This window comes from Oryzias melastigma, linkage group LG7, assembly GCF_002922805.2.
Source record: "Oryzias melastigma strain HK-1 linkage group LG7, ASM292280v2, whole genome shotgun sequence".
NCBI classification, from domain to species: domain Eukaryota; kingdom Metazoa; phylum Chordata; class Actinopteri; order Beloniformes; family Adrianichthyidae; genus Oryzias; species Oryzias melastigma.
Genome location: NC_050518.1, coordinates 8,993,875 through 9,000,370, shown reverse-complemented (window position 1 = coordinate 9,000,370; position 6,496 = coordinate 8,993,875).

Here is a 6,496-nt window from a genome sequence, read left to right as displayed (position 1 = left end):
TATTTTTTATTTCTGACTTTGTGGGCTGTCGTCAGTGTTTCTTTGCCTCGGAGAGAATGTGCTGCTGCTGCTGCTGGGTAATGGAGCCAGGTGTAGAGCTGCTTCCCACCACAATTCATGGAGAGGAAGGTTAACGGGCCTCCAGCCAGTTGGGAAAGCACAGCAGATGGAAAGGTCAGTTATAGGATAAATGTCAACATCTGTGTTTTAAGAAAACGAATGAGAAGGTAACTAAGCCTGAGAATTAGAAAGCAGCAAATATGAGGGAGCAATACACATTGCAATTAAGAAGGCCGGCTTTCAGGAGTGCAAATCACATGCACACTCTGATTAATGAGCGCAAAGATAATAGAATTGATGCTGGCCAGCAGGCATAAAGGAATCAAACTAAATATTTGAGCAATGACTTGCACGCTTAAAAATAGCCAGCCAGCAAAGGCAATGGAAAGGCCTTCCAAGCCAAGGAGAGGGAAGAAGAAAAGGGATAGATCAATACACATTGCTGCAGTCATCTGGGCATCCAGCCCACAGTAATTCAGGTGCTGTCAAAGCATAATTGAAGAATGACGCACAGGGAGCGTGTACACTCAGCCAGGAGATCACGTTACAGGAGGTCTGTGGAGGTCTTTCAACATGGAGGAATAGGCTGTGCAAGAGCTTATTCTGTGCCAAAAACAATCCAATCTGGGGAGGAAAGAACACTTTCACTAATGATTCTTTTAAATGCTACATGCTAGCACAGATGAGTTACTTCTGCAGAGGATCTCTGCTAACAAAACTGTGAAGAAGTAGCTTTAGGCATGGTTGGGTGAGAGTCAATGCCCCTTTCAAGTGCATGGATGTGGATCAAATGAGCAGCTTGCATGTTCAATTCTGAGTGCAGCCTTTTGTGTTTGCCATTTTCTTCTTCCTGACCTTGACTAGTCAGGGATTGTGCACAAAATATAATTATTTCTAACATTTTAACTTTCAAAACATCACATATGTTGTGAGATTTTTTCAGTTGTCATGAAGGCATAGTGAATATGTATCAAACAATTGCAGAATCTAAATTTTAAAATTAGTCTTTGTTTTATATTTGTGACAACTTAATAATAAAAAACAGGATTGAGACGAAAAAAATCATTCTATTTAGAAAATATTTTGAGCTTTTCATTACAGAGAAAAAAATCAAATTGAGCCTATTTTTGATTCAAAGAGACCACCACTTGTACTTCAAATTTATGAAAGTGACCAGTCAGTCAAGTGAGACTATTAATCAAAAGAAGGATCTATAAAAGCTCCAAGAAATCACACAAAATTAAGGATTAATAGGCATTTCTCCCATTAGTATCCTATTGGTATTTTTAAGCCTGGGATGTGTGTTCTTCTGTGGGCTCTCTTCCCTGAACTCATCAGTCAGTGGAATGATGATCTGTGACAGCAATTATGTTAAAAAGGTGGACACATGTAAAGGTGCTGCAAACTGAAATCAATGCACTTGGGGCTTTCATTACAAACAGACAACTAATCAATAGTCGGGGAGCACTCCAGCTCACAAGAGTAAGTTTTACTCAACTTCCTGTGAGCGTCGACAGGCGCTGGTCTGTTGCATTATTCAAAATGTACTGGTTAGTAAGGGCAAGGGTAAATAATTGATCGCCTTCTGGGTTGGATGTAGGCCTCTCGCTGCACTTCTCCCTCCCCTCCCTGTACAGTTCAGCAGGAGGTGGGGCGATGCCGAACAACATGGAACGGTTAAGGAAATACTAACCGACCCCTCATGTGCATATCCAAATGTGCCATGTTGGAAACAGTTACTGCTGCCATTCAAACGTTTTGATCGGATTTGTATGTATTCCGATCCGGAGTTTGTTTCAGCGAAAGGAGCTTTGCGTGACGCACAAAGCGCGTCACCCATTTTTTTTATATCAAGGAAAGTTTGCACAAACTTTTTTTTCCACCAAAGTTTACTGAAAAGTTGCACCACTTTAGTTATTATTTTCATTTCTGGACTGGTCAGAATGGACGGAAACAAATAAACGTACCCATCTGCTGTTTGCTCCTGGACGCACATGTTCCTCCCATCTGCTCAAAAGTTTTCTTCCTCCCTGAAAGAGCAAACTTGTCCGTTCTGGCCTAGAATCCCACTGTGGGGATCTCTGTGGCTTTTTAAGTGGCTCTGCATGTGGGCCAAAACACCAGTGTCGTGCCTCGTTGCTCATTGAATATCCGCGTCCTGCAGAGCGCTGCTCCTGCGCCCTGCGCCGCCAGGGGACTCCGGATGAGTGGAGGAAGGCCGATGTCAGCAAGCCCTCACACTCCCGCGGTGGAGGAGGAGGACTGTCCGAAAGGGTGCACAGACTAAAAGACGGAGAATCAAATCCAGCTTCCACCTCCTGCCTCCAGCTATCATGGAGACTGCAGACTTCAGGATGAGACCCGCCGCCCGGGTCCAGGTTTATGACCTCTTTTAACGGCGGGCTGCACTTGCTTTTGGCCGTTAACTCTTGATAGGATGTCATTATCACCTTTCCCCCTGCATAATCACTGGGCGGGATTGCTCTTCATGCCCGGCCTCTCATGCATCCAGCAACGCGTGGTCAGGCGGCTGGACGAGCGCGCGCGCGCATAGGGCATTCCTCAGAGGAGATCCCTGATTGATGGAGATGACGTGCCCTCTTGGTCTCGACCAATAACTGGACTTCTCTGTCATCAGGGAGGACAAGACCGATTAAGCCGCGCGAGCAAGTTGGGAAACTCACTTTAGGTCAATAGTTTAAAGTCGTCCAAGAACAACAAGGAGGCCATGGCAAAAAAGAGATAAAAACATAGAAAAAATGGTCCTTATGGAACCATCAACATAGTTTCAGGCAAAACATTTATTTATAAGATACATTTAAATATGGTATTTTTATAGAGTAAATTCAGTCAAAATCGGAGGCTGATAGGGGAGAAAAGGGGGTTTGGATATTTGTATTCTTCTCTTAAAAATAAAAAAAAGAAACAAAGATATTATTAGTCATGTTGGATGCGTTGGAAAAAGTTTTATGTTGCAATGTGATATTTTGCAGATAAGAAATAACTTCCACAGTAATAGCAATATTTAACAAAAATCAAATAAAGGAAATTAAATTTCTTTGATTCATAATCTTGTAAAATGAATAGATTTTTTCTTTTCAAACGTTTTCCCCCCGAAAAAAGCAAAATATTGTAAAAAACACACTGTTTTTTGAGTAAATTTACAAAAATATTGCAAGAAACTGTTTTTGCTGCCCCAAATCAAAAGTTGTATTCCAAAAAAAATATAGAAAGGTAAAATGATCATATCATTAGGTCTCACAACTATCACACAAAACGTGTGTGTGCTTTTTTAAGCTTTTTCAATTTTCAATTTATAAACAATTTAAAATATTTTGCATTCAGTTTTCCTGTGTAAGAATTTATCTTTATCAAATAAAAGATCTGTTCTTGCATTATTATTGAATTATACTTGTTTATTTTTCACTTAGCTTTTTAAATTGGTCAAATTATTAATACCAAAAAGCAAGTTATACAAAATGTAAAAAAAAAACATACTTTTACTAACAAAATGATCCAATAAGCTAATATTAGTTTTAAGAGCACACCAAATTACGATTTTATTAATCCTTGAAAACAAAATTGAAACTATTTCTATTCTTTCTGTCATTATATTTTTATTTCGTTTATGTCTTTTAAGTTTGTAATTACAAAATAATTCAGCGTAATGAACAACTTCTAACCTCATTCTTACAACGCACAAGTATGGTCCCAGCTGTGGGAGTTAATGGGATTCTAAAGGCAGCAATGTGCTGAATGACTGAGTGCAATAAATCCCTTCTCTCCATGCATTTGCATGGTGCACTGATCCATCTTCATGTCAGCTCGGAGGTTACTCAGGGTTCACGCGCTAGCTTGTTTCTCTCCTCCACACTCAATAAATAAATCTCTGCAGCTTTCTGTTTACCGCCTGAATATAAATTTGTTTGCAGTCGATCGAAGATCCGTGCGGAGGTATTAGAAATTGTATTTCTGTAATGGCTTTCAGCTCAGGGAGGAGGGTGCGTGAGGGGGCTGCAGAGAGGAGAAAATAAAAACAGGTGGGAGCAATGTCAGCCAGTCTTTGCTTAGAAGAATTGAATTTTTAAAAAAATACACAAATTTATAAATACAACAGATTCAAACTCGTTGTTTTAAAGAAGAAAAGCAGCCGTCTATGCTTTGGTTCCTGAAAGCACCATATGTTTGATTAGCATATGAGATGTTGTTCCACATCACTGCCCAGTGCCACAGTTACAAATTTAATGCAAACAGGAAAGAGATATTTAGTCAGGGAAAACGTCCTCTCAACAGCTTGTATCCCTTAACTGCAAATTGTTTTGGAGAATATCATGTCCTCACCTTTTCCTCTTAATACCCAGATGTGGTAAACATGATAGGTCTTCTGTTGCTATAGGCACCAGGATGAGAAGGGGAGGATATTGACTGCCACTAATTTGTTTTGCATGCTGTCATGTGTGTCAATAGGCTGTCAAGGCTCTGCAATCGGTTTGGCTGAACTCAGGACCCTGAACCCTCATTTGACAGGACACTGCCTCTGCTGTTGACACTGGACCCTTGTCTGGCCCCGCAACACTGTCAAGCCTCATTATGGATCAGAACTTGAGTCTCACAAGACTAGGAACTACTCAGCGCTGACGGACGACTTTCAGCAGCCAGACAGGTCACTGCAGATAATGCAGTTCCAGAACAAGATGAAGGCCATCGATGCCTGGTTTATGGTGTGAAGCCTCATCAGACACTGTGCTGGAGCTGTAATATGGCAGATGGACAAAGAAACACAGTGTGGAGAGAACTATACGTGGCGAGGAGACAGAGTCGGAGAGGAAGCGGCGACCAATAAAACACAATGAGCAGCTGAATGATAGCTACCTTTGTGATTAATGAGGCATGTCTACCTTTTTTCAAAATATTGACATTTTTGAAGAATTGTGATGTCAGATGTGAGGTTTACTTTTGTGTGCACTCATCCCACCCACAGTCCAGGGAGCAACACCAAAGCAAACAGAAAAATGAAACAATCAAACCAAAACCAACATCTAAATAAAAAAGAAAAGAAAAAAACAACAAAGAAATTAAAAAGACAAAAAAATCAATTCGCTAATGCTAATAATTGCCTTTGCATCCTTGTTGGATGATATTAAACCTGTCACAGTTCATAGACTATCATCATTAATCCAATACAGCAACTGTGCAAATGACCAACAACAATGCAGATAGCTGCACTTTACACAGGCTCAACAGTGTGACAATGAAGCAATATCTTGCTAATGCCAGGACTGTTCAACAATAGCCTTTAGTATGTGAGCAGCTTCTCAGCTCCAGTGAGCCGAGAGGCTTCGAGTCGGCAGAATCCCAAACATCTTGACAAGCCATCATTCATCTTTCCCCCAAGCTGCTACGCACACTTGTGTGTTTCCGGAGTTCTTACTGTGGGAAATGAGCGGGGTTAAACATGAAACAGGAGGAAATGTTCATCACTGCGCCTCACTCTGTAATATTCTCCCTTATGCAGCTCTGTTTTAGCTGCAGGGATAGAGAAGAAGCAGTTTATAATATATTTTTTCTCTTGCTCAAACATCCCCTGCTTGTTCACAACGCGGATCAGCAGTTTGCTGTGCATACTAATCACTGTTAATAATAAATGCTTGATAGACAAATGAAACCCTATTAATAGGTCATTAATCTTATGCTAAAGGTTGAGAAGGATTCCACCCGGAATTAGGAGAAATAATTGAATTTATGAAATGAAGATATTGGTTTAGCCTCTTACTTTTTAAAGGAAACCACAGAGCCATTTTAAAGTAGTTGAAATTGTCTTTCTTTGACACTAACTAATTCCATGTGTCAGCGTGTTCTGAAAGTTAAAGTTTACATGAAAAAAAATTGAAACTAAGATTCTTTTAAGTTGGATTTGCTTCCCGGGGGGGAGGGGGGAGTGATGAACTGAATCCACTGTGGGTTCTTAGGCAAGACCCTTCACATTAAAGCCTAAAACTACATACCTATGCGAAGGCGCCCAAGTCTGGGTCTCCCTGTGCTGGTCCCCAGCCCGGATAAAGGGCTGTGTCTGGAAGGGCATCCAGCGTAAAACTCTCTGCCAAAGCACCGATCTTTGCGGCGAACCCTGTCGGAATGAGCCCAAAGATGAACAACATCATTTTATGTGGTGTTACGCCCCTTTTTGTGTCTAGGGGATCTGGAGCATAACATGAAACTGCACTAATAAAAAATGTATTACAAAAACAAAAAGGATGTCTCCATAAAAAAGATGGCAGATTTATTTACAAGAAAACAAATTAAGGACAAACAATAACCTAAAGGTGAAGCAAAAGGCTTCGGGGTGAACCAAGGCCAAAATAACCAATAAAAACCCCACCTAACTGAAATCCAGGGAGCTTATCTGAGAGTAATCAATAAAGACACACACAAAGAT